This window comes from Pseudophryne corroboree, chromosome 2 (genome assembly GCF_028390025.1).
Source record: "Pseudophryne corroboree isolate aPseCor3 chromosome 2, aPseCor3.hap2, whole genome shotgun sequence".
NCBI lineage: Eukaryota > Metazoa > Chordata > Amphibia > Anura > Myobatrachidae > Pseudophryne > Pseudophryne corroboree.
Window position 1 is genome coordinate 62927995 of NC_086445.1, and position 21415 is coordinate 62949409.

Below are 21415 nucleotides of genomic sequence, written 5' to 3' on the forward strand. Positions count from 1 at the left end.
AGTACACAGGGAGCTGTGATGGTGGATTCCAGTGGGGACGAATTGATAATCTGTGAGGAGGGGGATGTACACGGTGATGAATCGGAGGATGATGATGAGGTGGACATCTTGCCTCTGTAGAGCCAGTTTGTGCAAGGAGAGATTAATTGCTTCTTTTTTGGTGGGGGTCCAAACCAACCCGTCATTTCAGTCACAGTCGTGTGGCAGACCCTGTCACTGAAATGATGGGTTGGTTAAAGTGTGCATGTCCTGTTTATACAACATAAGGGTGGGTGGGAGGGCCCAAGGACAATTCCATCTTGCACCTCTTTCATTTTTCTTTGCGTCATGTGCTGTTTGGGGAGTGTTTTTTGGAAGGGCCAGCCTGCGTGACACTGCAGTGCCACTCCTAGATGGGCCAGGTGTTTGTGTCGGCCACTAGGGTCGCTTAGCTTACTCACACAGCTACCTCATTGCGCCTCTTTTTTTCTTTGCATCATGTGCTGTTTGGGGAGTGTTTTTTGGAAGGGCCATCCTGCCTGACACTGCAGTGCCACTCCTAGATGGGCCAGGTGTTTGTGTCGGCCACTAGGGTCGCTGAGCTTAGTCACACAGCTACCTCATTGCGCCTCTTTTTTTTCTTCTTTGCGTCATGTGCTGTTTGGGGAGTATTTTTTGGAAGGGCCATCCTGCCTGACACTGCAGTGCCACTCCTAGATGGGCCAGGTGTTTGTGTCGGCCACTTGGGTCGCTGAGCTTAGTCACACAGCTACCTCATTGCGCCTCTTTTTTTCTTTGCGTCATGTGCTGTTTGGGGAGTGTTTTTTGGAAGGGCCATCCTGCGTGACACTGCAGTGCCTCTCCTAGATGGGCCAGGTGTTTGTGTCGGCCACTTGGGTCGCTGAGCTTAGTCATCCAGCGACCTCGGTGCAAATTTTAGGACTAAAAATAATATTGTGAGGTGTGAGGTGTTCAGAATAGACTGAAAATGAGTGGAAATTATGGTTATTGAGGTTAATAATACTTTGGGATCAAAATGACCCCCAAATTCTATGATTTAAGCTGTTTTTTAGGTTTTTTTTAAAAAAACACCCGAATCCAAAACACACCCGAATCCGACAAAAAAAATTCGGTGAGGTTTTGCCAAAACGCGTTCGAACCCAAAACACGGCCGCGGAACCGAACACAAAACCAAAACACAAAACCCGAAAAATTTCCGGTGCACATCTCTATACATTATACACCTTCCTAAAGTGCAGTGCATGGTTTTGTCAAGGTGCAAATTGCTCCTTTATTTAATTACTCATAACTTTTAGGTGCCTATTTATCAATTAATATTTGCGGGATATCCCCCAAAAGCACTCATTTTATGGGGGTACCCACAAATATTAACCACTTTCCTGGCATGGGCACATCGCTCACGACCACACCAGGCTGTGTGTTATCTGATCTGGTCGCAAACAATGCGACCAGCCAGGTACACAGAGTGGCCGGCTGCAGGAAGAGAATGTTCCCGCAGGTACTGTTCTCAGAGGGACCTTCCAGTAGCTCTGTTCCCCTGCATCCACCCCCTGTGTCTGCTGTGCACCCTCCCTCAGTGTCACAGCTGATTGGTCCACACGGCAGGACTTCCCACTCGGTGGCTGCAGACATTAGCAGCTGCTGGGAAAATGAAAACTAGGCCTTACCCCCAAGCCCCCCTTAGTGGCAAATCAAAGTTGCGATGTTCCCGATGTTTCAATGCTGATGAGCAGATGTTCGAAAGAAACCAAATAAATAATATATATAAGTATATTTAAAAAAAAGATTTTTAATAAAATCGTATACGTTTAAATACATGTTCTTCAGCTAATTCGCTCATAAAACAACAACAATATTTTAGCGGTTTTTAGAAAAACAATTTGCCAATGTTTAATTGTCCCCTGAATGTATCTATGGGGGACACTTAATGGTTGATGCAGGGCTGGATTAAGGTTTATGGGGGCCCCTGGGCAACAACTTGTGTGGCCCCTATCAATCTAATTGACAAAGTGTTTAGTATATACAGCGGTCTCCAAGGTAACATTGGCTATGATTCCGGAAGTGCAGCAGAAGACGCTTCCGTGGGACGGTGACCTGGAGCCCGGCGGTGAGCGGGAACTTACGGTCTGAGGCGTACAAGTATGGGGGTGAGTTTATTTGTTTCTTTTGTTGTATGTCATGTATTGTCCTGATGATGGGGCGGATGCCCTGAAAACGTTTGACACCTAAAATACACGTTGTGTTGCATCTTCCTAGACTCTGAGTGACATCATTCTCCAGTTGGTGTGGATTATTTCCTTTGAGGGACCCAAGAGTACACTGCATTCATTAATTAGAGTGCCGGCCGACAGTGAATGAATGTATGTATATATATATATATATATATATACCGGTATATGTAACAGGTCAATCTGGTGAGAATGTGGTTTCAGGTATAGGTGTCGGTGGTCGTACCTGGATTCTTCACCCGGGATCGCGTCTTAGACCGAATCAGCTGCTGGAACCCTAGGCAGAGGAACAAGGAACCCCAACCCCAAACACGAGTCACCACACGTTTGGACGGTGACTAAGAATTTATTATGCTGGATCAGGAAGAGTGGTCACCGCTATTAATTTCGACTTAGATATAAAGAGGTAACAACATTCACAATTTCAGTATAAGAAATAAATTCAGTACATAGGTAACATTAGCCAGAGAAATTAACATTTACATGACATTTACCAACTTTTATCCCCAATGGCGCTATAAAGTCTACGTTACCCAGTTTTGCTCTGAGTAAGGCTATTATGATATGAAAGACAGTTCCCTCAGTACAGGTTATACCATATAACAGTTAAGCTTAGAATGGCAATCAGTTAATTAATTAATCAGCTTTAGCATAGGCTGTATCTAAACTTTGAGTGTCTCTCAAGCAAAGTCAGTGGTGCATAATAAGAACAGGTTACAGTTCAAAGCAAGCAGATTAGTGGGAGTAGTAGGAAACGGGAATGCAGAAATGGTTGACAGGAATCCCTTGGCATGCAAGTAGCAGGTGTTAGTTACAGTGCACACGATGACTGATTATATGCCAATATCTTTGCAAAGCAAGCAAATGGAAATGGAAGGATGACGAAAGAGATACATCCCCTCTAGATTCCTGCCATCAGCTGGACTCTTTTTATCCTATTTTTCAGTTTGGGCTATATAAGGTAAAGCTTGCTCCTGGCTCACTGTCTTTCCCTGTATAGGGCCGGAGTACACGGAAACAATAACACTTTCCCTCTCTCTCTCATTTGGAGCTGTAATATGCAATATTTGTAGTGAGAGGTGTAAACAATCTGGATGCTGACTATCTCTGACAGGAAAGGTGAGGAGGGTTGAGGTGAAGAAGTTCCTGAATGCTGCTTTTTCTGACTCTCAGGGTGACCCCACTTTACTTTACCCCTCTTGCTCCCTCAGATCGGCGGGCAGCAATACTGAAGTTGCTTTTAACTAGTTATGTGCGGACGGCAGCTTAGGGCTCCCCAATCACTGGCCTTTTTACAGTCCCCTCAGTGCGGCTCCCCTTTGGCGGCAACGCTCACCTCAGCAGCCTCAATTACCCCAGCAGCGGCTCCCACTTCTATGATGGCTTTGTCCCCACAGCGCCCGACAGCTCCCTTCTCTACCTTGCAGCGATGGCTGGCAGGTCTCTTCTGCGGTGGCTCCGTCTCGCTCTCACAGCGACCACTGTGTCTCCACCGCGGTGGCTGGCGGGGCCCCTTTGGCAGCGGCTGGTGGGTTCCCGTTGGCGGCGGCTGGCGTGTCTTCTTTAGCGGTGGCTGGCGGGTCTCGTCGTCAGTCACGGCTCCCGTCTCTCTTCAGCGTCGTTGCCTCTCCTCCTCACAGCGGCGCTTCCGGCAGCAGTGCTCAACCCGGCTCCTCTCCACTCAGCGGCGGCGCGATCCTTCTTCCAGCAGCAGCTCCGTCTCTTCTCCTCAGCGCAGCTCCGTCCCGTTCAGAGGTCTCCTCAGCACAGCACCAACGGCTCCCCGCGGCCCCCCTTAACAACAGTTTTCTTCAAATCCCCGGATGCTTCCCGCTCTGAGCAGCGGCGATCGGGAATCCCCAGGTCCTTGTGCCCCCCGTGTTTTGGGGGCTGCAGCTCACATCATCCGAGGACTAGGAGAAAGGGTATTAACCCCTTCTGTGTTACTGAGCTCATTAAGGGCTAATGGAGTGGTATATGTGTATATAGATATATCAGAGTATCACATATCTCCCTGCTAAAAACATGCGTGTCCCCACGCAAGGTCATCGAGGGCAAAAGTTCTGAGCAACAGTTCCACAACAAGTCGATGACGTAGCAGAACAATAATGAGAATAAGCAGCATACTCTAAGCAACTGTTCATACATTACATACATTTCCAGTGGTCATTATGTACAGGTATATCTATAACAACCTCAGATAGGAATACATGTTGTGTTAACACCTTTCAATCGCGGTACTGAAGAGGTAGTATACCTCTGGTACTACGTTCGGGCCTCTTGGGATTTGGGGTATGCACCCCGTCGGCCAGTTCAGGGACAATACAAATTGTGTCATCACCTTCGATAAATTTCTCTTCCCTGGGTCTTGGGGCAATTGGGTTCACAGAACTCAGGACCGAGCTATCCATGAATAGTAAGAGCTCAATGGGGTCATGGAATGGGATTGCCCCTGGGGTTCCCCGCCCCTCTGCCAGTAGTCAGATGTCCATCAGGCCTTTGGATCTGGTAGGTATAAAGTCCATCAGCAGGAATTTTGACAATCTCATAAGGAACATCCTCCCACATGGAATCGAGTTTGCTCATCCGGTGGTTTTTCTTTTTCCACACCTTATCTCCAATCTTCAGGGGTTTTGGCTGGGAATTTAAATTATAATTTTTCTCTTGGCGGCGGTGTACCATCTCCATCCGTTGTTCTACCAGTTGTCGGGCAGCTTCAATCCGTTGCTGATGCTCTTGTACCCAGTCGTTCTGCAGGAGATTAGACTCGTCCGACATTATCGACAATTCTAGGTCTTTTGGAAGTTTGCCTTGTCTCCCAAACATTAAATAAAATGGAGTGAATCCTGTAGAGCAATGTTCAGCGTTGTTATAGAGGTATGTCAGTTCAGACAAAAGAGTTGGCCACTGCGTCCGTCTCTCTGCCGATAAACTCCGGAGCATCCCAATCACGGTTTGGTTGGCTCTTTCGCATAAACCATTGCCCTGCGGGTGGTAGGCAGTAGTTCGCAGCTTCTTACACCCATACAAAGAACAGAGTTCCTGGAATAATTGGGATTCGAATGCGGGACCCTGGTCAGTTAAAACTTGTTCCGGATAGCCGTAAGGACGAACAAAGTGTTTAAGGAACAGCTCAGCAGTTGTTTTCGCTGTCAAGTCCCGGGCCGGTACCACCACCAAGAACTTGCTATAGTGATCCGTGATAGTGTGGGCATACTGGAACCCAGCGGAGCTATGCTCGAGTTTTACATGGTCTAGAGCTACAAGTTCGAGTGGTCGAGTGCTTTGAATGGGATGCAGAGGATCTTTTTGGGTAGGATCAGCTGGTCTTTTTAGACTGCATGTCACACAACTCCTGCACCACTCTTCGACATCAGATCTCATGCCAATCCAGAAGAATCTCTGTCTAAGTACTGCTTCTGTCTTCTGGGTGCCAAAGTGACCCGACTGGTCGTGATAGGCAGATAATAACAGATCAGCCTGCTGTCTGGGCATTATAATCTGAGAAATAGGCTGGTGAGTACCCGGATCAAGGCTGGTGCGGATAACAAGGTCCCCTCGGAGGCTAATTCGGTCTCGATGGCGTAATAGTTTGACCAATTCAGGATCAGCATTGGCTCTTTGTGTCTTGGTTAGCTGTTTCTTTTGTCGAATAAGATCAATCAGGCACTGTACCACGGGACTGGCTCTCTGTACTTGTGCCCAGTCAACTTCGGGGGAAGCGCTCACTGACTTATCAGTTCCACTGTTTCTGGTGGCAGTGACAGGGTCTGAATGGATGACTTGTTTCCGTGTACTCAGAGGTCTGAACACGGGTGCCTCGATGTCTTCAGTCCAGTCTCGCTCCTCTTCCGCAAGGTCCGTAGTCGGTAAGCGAGACAGCGCATCAGCATTTCCATTTGCCTTACCGCTCCGGTAAGACACTGTATATCTGAAATTTGCCAAACGTGCCATCCATCTTTGTTCCAGAGCTCCAAGGCGGGCAGAGGATAGGTGTGCCAGCGGATTGTTGTCTGTAACAATCACGAAAGGTGTGGCAGTCAAGTAATTCTTAAATTTTTCGGTTACAGCCCATATGAGGGCAAGGAGCTCCAATTTAAAGGTGCTGTAATTCTCATTGTTCCTTTCGGTCTTCCTTAGACCTCTGCTGGCATAGGCTATAACCCTTTCCTGACCATCCTGCAGCTGGGAGAGTACAGCTCCTAATCCGTGATGGCTGGCATCAGTGTGCACCTGGAACGGCTTTTCATAGTCGGGGTAGGCAAGGATTGGGGCCTCCGTTAGAGCTGACTTTAGTTGCTCGAAAGCGTTCTGTTGCTCCTCTGTCCATGCGACCAGGGCAGTACTCCTTCTCTCTTGCCCTGACCTGCCTCTAAGTAACTCATGAAGCGGAGTAGCTATTTTTGCGAAGTGCTGGATAAAGCGCCGGTAATACCCCACGAAACCAAGGAAACTGCGAACATCTTTAACAGTACGAGGAACAGGCCAATCCCGCACCACTCGTATCTTCTCGGGATCGGGCTTTACTCCTCCGGAACTAACAATGTGACCCAGGTACTGCACACTTGGTTTTAATAGGTGACACTTAGATGGTTTTAACTTTAGGCCGCATTTAGTCAATTGGGTGAAGACCTCCTCCAGATGTTCTAGGTGCTCGTCATAAGATTTTGAAAAATATGATAACATCATCCAAATATAGCAAGACCATCTCGAAAATTTCGGTGTCCTAAACAATGCTCCATGACCCGCTGGAAGGTGGCCGGAGCATTGCACAACCCGAACGGCATCCGGTCGAATTCGAACATGCCCATAGGAGTCGTAAATGCCGTCTTTTCCCGGTCTTCTGGAGCCATTGGGATTTGCCAATACCCGCTGGTCAGGTCAAGAGTTGAAAAATACCGAGCCGTCTTTAATGCTGTCAGTGATTCTTCTATTCGAGGTAGAGGATAAGCATCTTTGTGTGTGGCAGCATTCAATTTTCTATAATCAACGCAGAATCTGAGACTGCCGTCCTTCTTCCGCACAATTACCAACGGGGCCGCCCATGGACTGTGGCTCTCCCTGATTACACCAGCTTCTTTCATTTCATTAATCATGGTCCTCACCGGTTGATACATAGCAGGAGGTAGAGGTCTGTGTCTCTCCTTGACTGGGGGATGGGTTCCAGTGGGTATGTGGTGCTGGACCCCTTCAGCCTTTCCAAAGTCTGATGGAAATTGACTGAATGCGTTGGCATTCTTGCGCACCACCTGCAGTACACCTTCTCGTTGACTCTCTGTAGTATCTGGGCCGCCAATCTGGATGTCACTCCACCAGGGAGTCTCACCGGTGGTCATACTGGTTTGACTGACTGCAGCTCCCTCTGAAACTCTGGGTAGAGCCTCACCAATGACATCTTGAAAGTCGACCAACACCACACTAGCCACGGTACAATGCCGGAACAGGCGAATTGGATAACTATGAGGATTCAAAATCCTGACAGGTACTCTGCCTCTTGTTACAGTGGCAAGGGTTCGGGCCACCGCGAACAGCTGCTGCCCATCGTAGTCACAGGGTTCTAGGATTGCCTCATAATCTCTTCCCCCAGGGCCGATCCGCGCCTTGCACCACACCAAGTGCTCAGAATTGGGTCTAAGAATAATATGCTGACGATCGGCGATCCTTGCCTTTCCAACTTCTCTCTTGGCATTGGTGAACCTCTTGTGCCCCTCGAGCAACCGGACTATTTGCTGGAGAATCTTCCTCTCCTTCGGGGCAGCAGATCGCATTTCCAGTTTAAGGGCTTCCACTAATTCGTCTGGGCAATTCTGCAGAACGTTCATTCCAAGGATGACCGGGGGAAGATGCTGGTTATACGTAGTAGTGACCAAACACCCTTGTCGTTCCAGAGTAGCTTTGCCGATAGCGAGATTAGCTTCCCAATAGCCGCGGAACTCGATTGGCTGTCCATTACTGGCCAATAGATGCAACCAAGTGTTTGGTGGAGTCACAATCTCAGATTCTTCCCAGTGTTTCTGGAATTCGGCCAAATGGATCGTCGTCACCTGCGATCCCGTGTCTAGAAGAGCGGGCACTTCTACCCCATTAATTCGGATCTTCAGGTGGGGACACTCGCCAACATATTGAGGCCACCACCCTGGCTTCGATGGACCTATTGATGCATCCCCTCCCGAGGGTCGGTCCCTTGCCTCGGGGTCGAGTCGTTTAAAGGACCATTAGAACATCGCCGTTCGATGTGCCCACTTTGATTACATCTTCTACATATAGGCCTTCCTTGATCATCAAATTGATCCGTGGGACGCCGCCCCGATTCTCGTGGCACCTCCCATCGTGATCACCCTCTTCTACCTTGGTCCCGACGCCAACCTTGGTGCTTAGCTTCCGCTTGCTCCAGTCGTATCTACTTCAGCTCTTTCATCATTTCATTAACAATGCTGGTGAGAGCTCCCATTTGGTCTTGACCAGCCTGTGATTGCTGACTGACGGTCCCTTTATAGATAAAGGATTCAGCCATAGGGCTTAGTTGAGACTCCCCAGGCACTCTTCCCTCAGATGGTCCCACCACCGCCACGTATTCTCCATCTGTGTTTTGGTTTAGACCTAAGATGTCCATCATAGCCTCCTTAAATTCAGAGAAAGTGCAGAGAGGGTTCTGACGCCTCCACATCCGCAACTGTGCTTTTGTCGCTTCTCCTCTTGCTCCTTCAATGAATAAATTAATCATAGTCTCCTCTGTTTGTTCAGTTTCTCGAGGGTCTCTGGCCTGTATTGCCCGCCTGGCTTCTTGGAGGCCCAGGGCAAACTCCCGGAGATTCTCATTTGGTTGCTGCTTCCGAGCGTATAGGCGCCCCTTTAATTCTGCAATGGTCTGTAAATTGAAGATACCAGCCAACTTTCCCAGGATACCTTCAGCTGTTTTCCGTTCTTCGTCCGACCACGATCTGACTTCACGTAATGCTTCCCCTTTGAGTTGTCCGATAACTACCTCCACTTTTTGCTCCTCATTCAGGAAATAAAGCTTGAACATCGATCTTATTTTGTTCCGGAATTCTTTAAACGGACTCGTGCCCATTGTCTTCAAATCTCCCGAGTATACGGGAAGCTATGGGGCTCCAAAATAATAGGGCATCGTAATTGGTGCAGCCGGTGTTGATGCAGCTGGTGACGACTGACCGGGCGAGGCGGGAAACTTCCTTCTAACTGCAGTAGATGTGGGCGTCTGAAGTTCCTGTGCTTCCGACATCCTGTATCCTGATCCTGTTCGAGGACGCCAAGTTGTAACAGGTCAATCTGGTGAGAATGTGGTTTCAGGTATAGGTTTCGGTGGTCGTACCTGGATTCTTCACCCGGGATCGCGTCTTAGACCGGATCAGCTGCTGGAACCCTAGGCAGAGGAACAAGGAACCCCAACCCCAAACACGAGTCACCACACGTTTGGACGGTGACTAAGAATTTATTATGCTGGATCAGGAAGAGTGGTTACCGCTATTAATTTCGACTTAGATATAAAGAGGTAACAACATTCACAATTTCAGTATAAGAAATAAATTCAGTACATAGGTAACATTAGCCAGAGAAATTAACATTTACATGACATTTACCAACTTTTATCCCCAATGGCGCTATAAAGTCTACGTTACCCAGTTTTGCTCTGAGTAAGGCTATTATGATATGAAAGACAGTTCCCTCAGTACAGGTTATACCATATAACAGTTAAGCTTAGAATGGCAATCAGTTAGTTAATTAATTAATCAGCTTTAGCATAGGCTGTATCTAAACTTTGAGTGTCTCTCAAGCAAAGTCAGTGGTGCATAATAAGAACAGGTTACAGTTCAAAGCAAGCAGATCAGTGGGAGTAGTAGGAAACGGGAATGCAGAAATGGTTGACAGGAATCCCTTGGCATGCAAGTAGCAGGTGTTAGTTACAGTGCACACGATGACTGATTATATGCCAATATCTTTGCAAAGCAAGCAAATGGAAATGGAAGGATGACGAAAGAGATATATCCCCTCTAGATTCCTGCCATCAGCTGGACTCTTTTTATCCTATTTGTTTGTCTGGGCTATATAAGGTAAAGCTTGCTCCTGGCTCACTGTCTTTCCCTGTATAGGGCCGGAGTACACGGAAACAATAACACTTTCCCTCTCTCTCTCCTTTGGAGCTGTAATATGCAATATTTGTAGTGAGAGGTGTAAACAATCTGGATGCTGACTATCTCTGACAGGAAAGGTGAGGAGGGTTGAGGTGAAGAAGTTCCTGAATGCTGCTTTTTCTGACTCTCAGGGTGACCCCACTTTACTTTACCCCTCTTGCTCCCTCAGATCGGCGGGCAGCAATACTGAAGTTGCTTTTAACTAGTTATGTGCGGACGGCAGCTTAGGGCTCCCCAATCACTGGCCTTTTTACAGTCCCCTCAGTGCGGCTCCCCTTTGGCGGCAACGCTCACCTCAGCAGCCTCAATTACCCCAGCAGCGGCTCCCACTTCTATGACGGCTCTGACCCACAGCGCCCGACAGCTCCCTTCTCTACCTTGCAGCGATGGCTGGCAGGTCTCTTCTGCGGTGGCTCCGTCTCGCTCTCACAGCGACCACTGTGTCTCCTCCGCGGCGGCTGGCGGGGCCCCTTTGGCAGCGGCTGGTGGGTTCCCGTTGGCGGCGGCTGGCGTGTCTTCTTTAGCGGCGGCTGGCGGGTCTCGTCGTCAGTCACGGCTCCCGTCTCTCTTCAGCGTCGTCGCCTCTCCTCCTCACAGCGGCGCTTCCGGCAGCAGTGCTCAACCCGGCTCCTCTCCACTCATCGGTGGCGCGATCCTTCTTCCAGCAGCAGCTCCGTCTCTTCTCCTCAGCGCAGCTCCGTCCCGTTCAGAGGTCTCCTCAGCACAGCACCAACGGCTCCCCGCGGCCCCCCTTAACAACAGTTTTCTTCAAATCCCCGGATGCTTCCCGCTCTGAGCAGCGGCGATCGGGAATCCCCAGGTCCTTGTGCCCCCCGTGTTTTGGGGGCTGCAGCTCACATCATCCGAGGACTAGGAGAAAGGGTATTAACCCCTTCTGTGTTACTGAGCTCATTAAGGGCTAATGGAGTGGTATATGTGTATATAGATATATCAGAGTATCACATATATATATATATATATATATATATGCCCCGGTGCCCTCCAACACAACAGCAAATATATGTAAACAGATGGCAGCACTCCATGGGGGACTGTCAGTATTAGTAAAATAAAGAGACAATGCTCCTATGCAGTTAACGTTTCAGTTGTATTCACAACTTTCGTCAGATACATACATCTCACCATGTGCACAATCTCCGTCAGGTGCGGCGCGGCGGCAGGGCTGGATGACGTCACCCTCTCTTGCTGTGGACTGTCTGCTCTGCCTCCCACCATGCCGCCCATGACCTCTGCCTGCGTGCTTCCGCATCAGGCACGGCAAGACGGCGGGAACAGATGACGTCACTCCCAGACACACTGGGCTGTCCGCTTCACCTCCCGCTGCAACGCCGGTTGCCTGGCAACAGACAATAAATAAACAAATATTAAATGTGAATGCTCCTCCACCTAATCAAAGGACAAGGGTAGCAGCAGGTTACAATACAGTATTAAACAAACCTACCTCTAAACTAATACATAATAATTCCTAAACCTCAATCCGACAAGATCTAAAATACAGGGGATAATATTAACCCTATCAAGTAAAGCATTGTAAACTAAAATGCTCATTAAGGCCCCCAGGGACCATAGTATTTAGACGGTGGATCCAACGAGCCTCTCGTTGTAACAAGGCCTTCTTCCTATCTCCCTCCCTGATATTCTCAGGTTGTGGATCAATGATCTTGTATTTTAATGATGAAAGATTATGTCTATACTTCTGAAAGTGTCTTACTACTGGCTGGGCTTGGCCTTCACCTGTCAGGGCTGACCGGATGGCAGAGCGATGCATCGCCATTCTCTCCCTGAATTGTCTAGTGGTTTTACCCACGTAAAAAAGGCCGCATGGGCACCTAATAAAATATACCACATATGTACTATTGCACAGGGGCAGATCCAGAAGAAAATGAAAGGGGGGGCACCATGACAGGGGGACGGTAATAGTTATATTTACATGCACCTAAGGCACGCTTGCTCCCAGATAAGGGGTGTGCTATCACAGGGGGGGCGTGGCCTCACAGAATACGCCATCAGGTAATGATTGGCTGTAGGAGCGCATCCTGGTTTATTGCAAATGTTTCACCTTGATGAAAAGGCTGATTGGGCCTTGAAATGTTGGTCACCGGTTCCATTAGTTATGGGAGCCTGGAAGACACCCCAGCACAATATAATTATTATAGTTTTAGTTGGTGGTGGCAGGTGCAGCATACCTTGTTTTGGGCACTGCAGTGACACTCAGACTGCAGGACACGAACTGCCCATCTTTAATTAGCAGAAGCAGCCAGCTGGATCTCCAACAAGCAGCATAAGACTTCTGCAGGACAGGCCTGTCACAATCACACGGGCCGCCTTCTCAAAGCTGAGGCTGAGTGTGACTGCACCTAGCATGGTGGTAAAGGAAGTGGAAGAGGAAGCGCTGGGAAACTGTGCGGTGCAGTGAGGGCTAATGCAGCCTTCTGCGCCGTCATAAGTAACAGTCTTACTCAATGCTGGCATTTGAACCCCGCACCTGGGCTGGACTCTGACCGGCTGGCAGTGGGGGAGGTAGGTTACGGTGTGAGCAGGGGGCCTCCCCATTGGTTACCACACGGACTTGTTGTTAGAGCCGCGGCGGGTCCTAGTGCCTGCCGGCTCTTTTATCAAATCTGACTGACGGAAATAGCAGTAGTGCTGCTGCTGTTCTCCTTTTGAAAAAAAGAAGAAGTCAGAAATTACAGGGGGGTGCACGGGCCCGAGTGCTCCCCCCCTGGATCCGCCTATGCTAGTGCATGTCAAGACTTTATCAATATTGATCCATTTTCCCGAATGTGGATGGGCAAAGCCCGTGCCAGCTTCCATAAAACTGCATGTCGTGCAGCCGACACATTTATAACACCCTGGCCTCTTCGTGAGAAATGTCGTTTTGGGGGCAGGTTTTTGTCCTGAAATATCATTATGCACAAGCAGGTCCTTTAAATTTCTCTATCGTCCTAGTGGATGCTGGGGTTCCTGAAAGGACCATGGGGAATAGCGGCTCCGCAGGAGACAGGGCACAAAAAGTAAAGCTTTTCCAGATCAGGTGGTGTGCACTGGCTCCTCCCCCTATGACCCTCCTCCAGACTCCAGTTAGATTTTTGTGCCCGGCCGAGAAGGGTGCAATTCTAGGTGGCTCTCATAAAGAGCTGCTTAGAGAAAGTTTAGCTTAGGTTTTTTATTTTACAGTGATTCCTGCTGGCAACAGGATCACTGCAACGAGGGACAGAGGGGAGAAGAAGTGAACTCACCTGCGTGCAGGATGGATTGGCTTCTTGGCTACTGGACATCAGCTCCAGAGGGACGATCACAGGTACAGCCTGGATGGTCACCGGAGCCGCGCCGCCGGCCCCCTTGCAGATGCTGAAGTAAGAAGAGGTCCAGAATCGGCGGCTGAAGACTCCTGCAGTCTTCTAAAGGTAGCGCACAGCACTGCAGCTGTGCGCCATTTTCCTCTCAGCACACTTCACACGCAGTCACTGAGGGTGCAGGGCGCTGGGGGGGGGCGCCCTGGGAGGCAAATGAAAACCTATTAAAAGGCTAAAAATACCTCACATATAGCCCCCAGAGGCTATATGGAGATATTTAACCCCTGCCTGGATTCACAAAATAGCGGGAGACGAGCCCGCCAGAAAAGGGGCGGGGCCTATCTCCTCAGCACACGGCGCCATTTCCTCTCACAGCTCCGCTGGTCAGGACGGCTCCCAGGTCTCTCCCCTGCACTGCACTACAGAAACAGGGTAAAACAGAGAGGGGGGGGCAAATTTAATGGCAATATTTTGATATATATAAAGCAGCTATAAGGGAGCACTTATTATAAGGCTATCCCTGTCATATATAGCGCTTTTTTGGTGTGTGCTGGCAGACTCTCCCTCTGTCTCCCCAAAGGGCTAGTGGGTCCTGTCTTCGTGTAGAGCATTCCCTGTGTGTCTGCTGTGTGTCGGTACGTGTGTGTCGACATGTATGAGGACGATATTGGTGTGGAGGCGGAGCAATTGCCAAATATGGGGATGTCACCTCCTAGGGGGTCGACACCAGAATGGATGCCTTTATTTGTGGAATTACGGGATAGCGTCAACTTGCTTAAGCAGTCGTTTGACGACATGAGGCGGCCGGACAATCAATTAGTGCCTGTCCAGGCGCCTCAAACACCGTCAGGGGCTGTGAAACGCCCTTTGCCTCAGTCGGTCGACACAGACCCAGACACAGGCACTGATTCCAGTGGTGACGGTGACGAATCAACCGTATTTTCCAGTAGGGCCACACGTTATATGATTTTGGCAATGAAGGAGGCGTTACATTTAGCTGATACTACAGGTACCACTAAACAGGGTATTATGTGGGGTGTGAAAAAACTACCTATAGTTTTTCCTGAATCAGAAGAATTAAATGACGTGTGTGATGAAGCGTGGGTTGCCCCTGATAAAAAGCTGATAATTTCAAAGAAATTATTGGCATTATACCCTTTCCCGCCAGAGGTTAGGGAGCGCTGGGAAACACCTCCTAGGGTGGACAAGGCGCTAACACGCTTATCTAAACAAGTGGCGTTACCCTCTCCTGAGACGGCCGCACTTAAAGATCCATCAGATAGGAGGATGGAAAATATCCAAAAAAGTATATACACACATGCAGGTGTTATACTACGACCAGCTATAGCGACTGCCTGGATGTGCAGTGCTGGGGTAGTTTGGTCAGAGTCCCTGATTGAAAATATTGATACCCTGGACAGGGACAATATTTTACTGTCGTTAGAACAAATAAAGGATGCATTTCTTTATATGCGTGATGCACAGAGGGATATCTGCACACTGGCATCACGGGTAAGTGCTATGTCCATTTCGGCCAGAAGAGCTTTATGGACGCGACAGTGGACAGGCGATGCGGATTCAAAACGGCATATGGAAGTTTTGCCGTATAAAGGGGAGGAGTTATTTGGAGTCGGTCTATCAGATTTGGTGGCCACGGCTACAGCCGGGAAATCCACCTTTCTACCTCAAGTCACTCCCCAACAGAAAAAGGCACCGACTTTTCAACCGCAGCCCTTTCGTTCCTTTAAAAATAAGAGAGCAAAGGGCTATTCATATCTGCCACGAGGCAGAGGTCGAGGGAAGAGACAGCAACAGGCAGCTCCTTCCCAGGAACAGAAGCCCTCCCCGGCTTCTACAAAAGCCTCAGCATGACGCTGGGGCTTCTCAAGCGGACTCGGGGACGGTGGGCGGTCGTCTCAAAAATTACAGCGCGCAGTGGGCTCACTCGCAGGTAGATCCCTGGATCCTGCAGATAATATCTCAGGGGTACAGGTTGGAATTAGAGACAGATCCACCTCGCCGTTTCCTGAAGTCTGCTTTACCAACGTCCCCCTCCGAAAGGGAGACGGTTTTGGAAGCCATTCACAAGCTGTACTCTCAGCAGGTGATAGTCAAGGTACCTCTTCTACAACAAGGGAAGGGGTATTATTCCACTCTATTTGTGGTACCGAAGCCGGATGGCTCGGTAAGGCCTATTCTAAATCTGAAGTCCTTGAACCTGTACATAAAGAAGTTCAAGTTCAAGATGGAGTCACTCAGAGCAGTGATAGCGAACCTGGAAGAAGGGGACTTTATGGTATCCTTGGACATCAAGGATGCGTATCTCCACGTTCCAATTTACCCCTCACACCAGGGGTACCTCAGGTTCGTTGTACAAAACTGTCACTATCAGTTTCAGACGCTGCCGTTTGGTTTGTCCACGGCACCTCGGGTCTTTACAAAGGTAATGGCCGAGATGATGATTCTTCTTCGAAGAAAAGGCGTATTAATTATCCCATACTTGGACGATCTCCTAATAAGGGCAAGGTCCAGAGAACACAAGAGGTGCTAAAGCAGCACGGATGGATTCTGAATATTCCAAAATCCCAATTAATGCCGACAACTCGTCTGCTGTTCCTAGGGATGATTCTGGACACGGTTCAGAAAAAGGTTTTTCTTCCCGAGGAAAAAGCCAAGGAGTTATCCGACCTGGTCAGGAACCTCCTAAAACCAGGAAAGGTGTCTGTACATCAATGCACAAGAGTCCTGGGAAAAATGGTGGATTCTTACGAAGCAATTCCATTCGGCAGATTCCATGCAAGAATTTTCCAAAGGGATCTGTTGGACAAATGGTCAGGGTCGCATCTTCAGATGCACCTGCGGATAACCCTGTCTCCAAGGACAAGGGTATCTCTTCTGTGGTGGTTGCAGAGGGCTCATCTATTGGAGGGCCGCAGATTCGGCATACAGGATTGGATCCTGGTGACCACGGACGCCAGCCTGAGAGGCTGGGGAGCAGTCACACAAGGAAGAAACTTCCAGGGAGTGTGGTCGAGCCTGGAAAAGTCTCTTCACATAAACATTCTGGAACTAAGAGCAATCTACAATGCTCTAAGCCAGGCGGAACCTCTGCTTCAAGGAAGACCGGTGTTGATCCAGTCGGACAACATCACGGCAGTCGCCCATGTAAACAGACAGGGCGGCACAAGAAGCAGGAGTGCAATGGCAGAAGCTGCCAGGATCCTTCGCTGGGCGGAGAATCACGTGATAGCACTGTCAGCAGTGTTCATCCCGGGCGTGGACAACTGGGAAGCAGACTTCCTCAGCAGACACGATCTTCACCCGGGAGAGTGGGGACTTCATCCAGAAGTTTTCCACATGCTAATAAACCGTTGGGAAAGACCAATGGTGGACATGATGGCGTCTCGCCTCAACAAAAAACTGGACAGGTATTGCGCCAGGTCAAGAGATCCGCAGGCAATAGCTGTGGACGCGCTGGTAACACCTTGGGTGTACCAGTCGGTGTATGTGTTTCCTCCTCTGCCTCTCATACCAAAGGTATTGAGAATCATACGGCAAAGCGGAGTAAGAACGATACTAGTGGCTCCGGATTGGCCAAGAAGGTCTTGGTACCCGGAACTTCAAGAGATGGTCACGGACGATCCGTGGCCTCTACCTCTGAGAAGGGACCTGCTTCAACAGGGTCCCTGCCTCTTTCAAGACTTACCGCGGCTGCGTTGACGGCATGGCGGTTGAACGCCAGATCCTAAAAGGAAAAGGCATTCCAGAAGAAGTCATTCCTACCTTGATTAAGGCAAGAAAGGAAGTCACCGCGAAGCATTATCACAGCATTTGGCGGAAATATGTTGCGTGGTGCGAGGATCGGAGTGCTCCGACGGAGGAATTTCAACTGGGTCGTTTCCTACATTTCCTGCAATCAGGATTGTCTATGGGTCTCAAATTGGGATCTATTAAGGTTCAAATTTCGGCCCTGTCAATATTCTTCCAAAAAGAATTGGCCTCAGTCCCTGAGGTCCAGACTTTTGTCAAAGGAGTACTGCATATACAGCCTCCTGTGGTGCCTCCGGTGGCACCGTGGGATCTAAATGTAGTTTTAGATTTCCTCAAATCCCATTGGTTTGAACCACTAAAAAATGTGGATTTGAAATATCTCACATGGAAAGTGACTATGTTACTGGCCCTGGCTTCCGCCAGGAGAGTATCTGAACTGGCGGCTTTATCTTATAAAAGCCCTTATTTAATTTTCCATTCGGATAGGGCAGAGCTGCGGACGCGTCCGCATTTTCTCCCTAAGGTGGTATCAGCGTTTCACCTGAACCAGCCTATTGTAGTGCCTGCGGCTACAAGCGACTTGGAGGACTCCAAGTTGTTGGACGTTGTCAGAGCTTTAAAAATATACATTTCAAGGACGGCTGGAGTCAGAAAATCTGACTCGCTGTTTATACTGTATGCACCCAACAAGTTGGGTGCGCCTGCTTCTAAGCAGTCGATTGCTCGTTGGATTTGTAACACAATTCAACTTGCACATTCTGTGGCAGGCCTGCCACAGCCTAAATCTGTCAAGGCCCATTCCACAAGGAAGGTGGGCTCATCTTGGGCGGCTGCCCGAGGGGTCTCGGCATTACAACTCTGCCGAGCAGCTACGTGGTCAGGGGAGAACACGTTTGTAAAATTCTACAAATTTGATACCCTGGCAAAAGAGGACCTGGAGTTCTCTCATTCGGTGCTGCAGAGTCATCCGCACTCTCCCGCCCGTTTGGGAGCTTTGGTATAATCCCCATGGTCCTTTCAGGAACCCCAGCATCCACTAGGACGATAGAGAAAATAAGAATTTACTTACCGATAATTCTATTTCTCGGAGTCCGTAGTGGATGCTGGGCGCCCATCCCAAGTGCGGATTATCTGCAATACTTGTACATAGTTATTGTTAACTAATTCGGGTTATTGTTTAGGGAGCCATCTTTCAGAGGCTCCTCTGTTATCATACTGTTAACTGGGTTTAGATCACAAGTTGTACGGTGTGATTGGTGTGGCTGGTATGAGTCTTACCCGGGATTCAAAATCCTCCCTTATTGTGTACGCTCGTCCGGGCACAGTACCTAACTGGAGTCTGGAGGAGGGTCATAGGGGGAGGAGCCAGTGCACACCACCTGATCTGGAAAAGCTTTACTTTTTGTGCCCTGTCTCCTGCGGAGCCGCTATTCCCCATGGTCCTTTCAGGAACCCCAGCATCCACTACGGACTCCGAGAAATAGAATTATCGGTAAGTAAATTCTTATTTTTTGTTACGGGTATAACACGGTAAAAGTGAACAATTCTTTAACATCTCCAGATCTCTATCAGAAGTGATAATTGACCAGGACTCCCTGGTCAATTTAGAGATGTTCTTACTAACTGGGGTGTATCTCTGTACAAACGGAATTTTATTCTCAATAGTGCTAGATTTCTATCAAACCAATTAATCTTTAAAACCTTATCTTTGGTTCTCATTAATTTTGACCATCTATAGCCACGAGCCTTAGAGCCAAGGGCCATCTTATGAATTTCACTTTCTGTATTTTTAATATTATCTGAAATTCTATGAACCCTTAGAAATTGTGAAAAAGGTAAACTAAATTTAGTTGACGGTGGATGAAAACTGGAATCATGCAATAATGTATTTTTATCTGTAGGTTTTTTGAACAAATTGGTGTGTAACTCCCCATTTCGTAATATAATTTACACATCTAAATAATTTACCTTTTCTTTACTGATAGTTGCAGTGAATTTAATATTAGCATCCAAGCTATTCACAGTAGAAATTACTTCCCGTAATTCAACCTCAGGGCCATGCCAGATCAGAAACAAGTCATCAATGTATCTCACAAAAAACATGATCTTACTGGTAATCTCAGGGTTTGAAAAAAATAGATCCTGTTCTACCTCGAACATGAAGCGGTTGGAGAAGGCAGGAGAGACGCAACTGCCCATCGTGCATCCCTGCCTCTGCTGAAACCACTTATTATCAAATAAGAAGTAATTTCTTGTTAATGTGAGATACAATAGATGAATAAAAAATGACAAGTCTGGACCCTTATACAGTGGACTAAAGGATAATAGACGTCTGGCTGCCTCTTCACCTCTTCCATGTGGAATATTGGTGTAGAGGCTCACCATGTCCAAAGCACAAAGTAAACACATATCAGATAACTTCGGTAGTTGACGTAATTTGTTAATAAGACTAGTAGTTTCTTTCAAGTATGTACTCTGAGTCTGTATAACCGGCTGAAAAAAATGGTCAAGGTATTGTGACACTTTGTAATAAACCAAATCTCTTGCCGCAATAATTGGACGCCCCAAGGGCTTAACAGCGACTTTATGAATTTTAGGTACAGTATAAAAAACCGGGGCTACTGGATGTTCCTGTACCAACGCATTTTGTACGTGGACTGAAATTAAATTATCCCAAACCGCTTCCATAAGGATCGCTGTAAGTTCCTTGTTGTATTTCTCCGTGGGATCCATCGATAGTAACTCATACACTGCAGGGTCCAGTAGTTGTCTATAGACCTCCGATTTATAGTCAGACAAATCTTGGATAATGATCCCACCCCCTTTGTCCGCTGGATGTATAACTAAACTGGGATCTTTACTCAAAGATGTTAGAGCTTCACGTTCCCCTTTTGACAGGTTTTCCTTATGTGCTGTAGAGGACTTAGCCATCTGAGAGACTCTAGAGTCCAAAACTCGCGCAAAACATTTCAAAGAGGGGTTGTTAGTACTTGGATCAAAGGTAGAAGATTTCTTCAATTTAGTCGGCACATCTGTAGTTTTGGTGACAGATGGCTGATTAGCAAAATGTTCCCTTAACCTCAATCTCCTATTAACATTGAAGGAATCCACTTTCCACTGAAATTCGTTAAATCTGCTAACCGGAACATAAGACAGCCCTTTATTGAGAATCGACAATTCGTCAGATGTGAGACTTTTACTTGACAAGTTAAAGACTACGTTGTTTTCTACCGCTTTGTGCCTTTTTTTGTAGATTCTATCGTGCTGCTTACCGCGCCTGGTAATTTGTATTTTTTTCCGCCCTGCATAGCTCGGGTATTCAACCCTAAAGGGGATTTAACCACATTGGTGCTGCTGGCCATTTCTTTTTCACTCTGAGATGTATAATCACCGCTAGAGTAATCCAAACCAGGTGTTTGTCGTTGTCTTTGTCTGAATCTCCTTCTGAACATGTGCACTCTTACCAAGTTACACCCGTAACAAAAATCTAAAGGACCTGCTTGTGCATAATGATATTTCAGGACAAAAACCTGCACCCAAAACGACATTTCTCACGAAGAGGCCAGAGTGTTATAAATGTGTCGGCTGCACGACATGCGGTTTTATGGAAGCTGGCATCGGCTTTGCCCATCCACATTCTGGAAAATGGATCAAGATTGATAAAGTCTTGACATGCACTAGTACATATGGGGTATATTTTATTAGGTGCCCATGCAGCCTTTTTTTATGTGGGTAAAACCACTAGACAATTCAGAGAGAGAATGGCGATGCATCGCTCTGCCATCCGGTCAGCCCAGCCAGTAGCAAGACACTTTCAGAAGTACTGTATAGACATAATCTTTCATCATTAAAATACAAGATCATTGAGCCACAACCTGAGAATATCAGGGGGGGAGATAGGAAGAGGGCCTTGTTACAACGAGAGGCTCGTTGCATCCACCGTCTA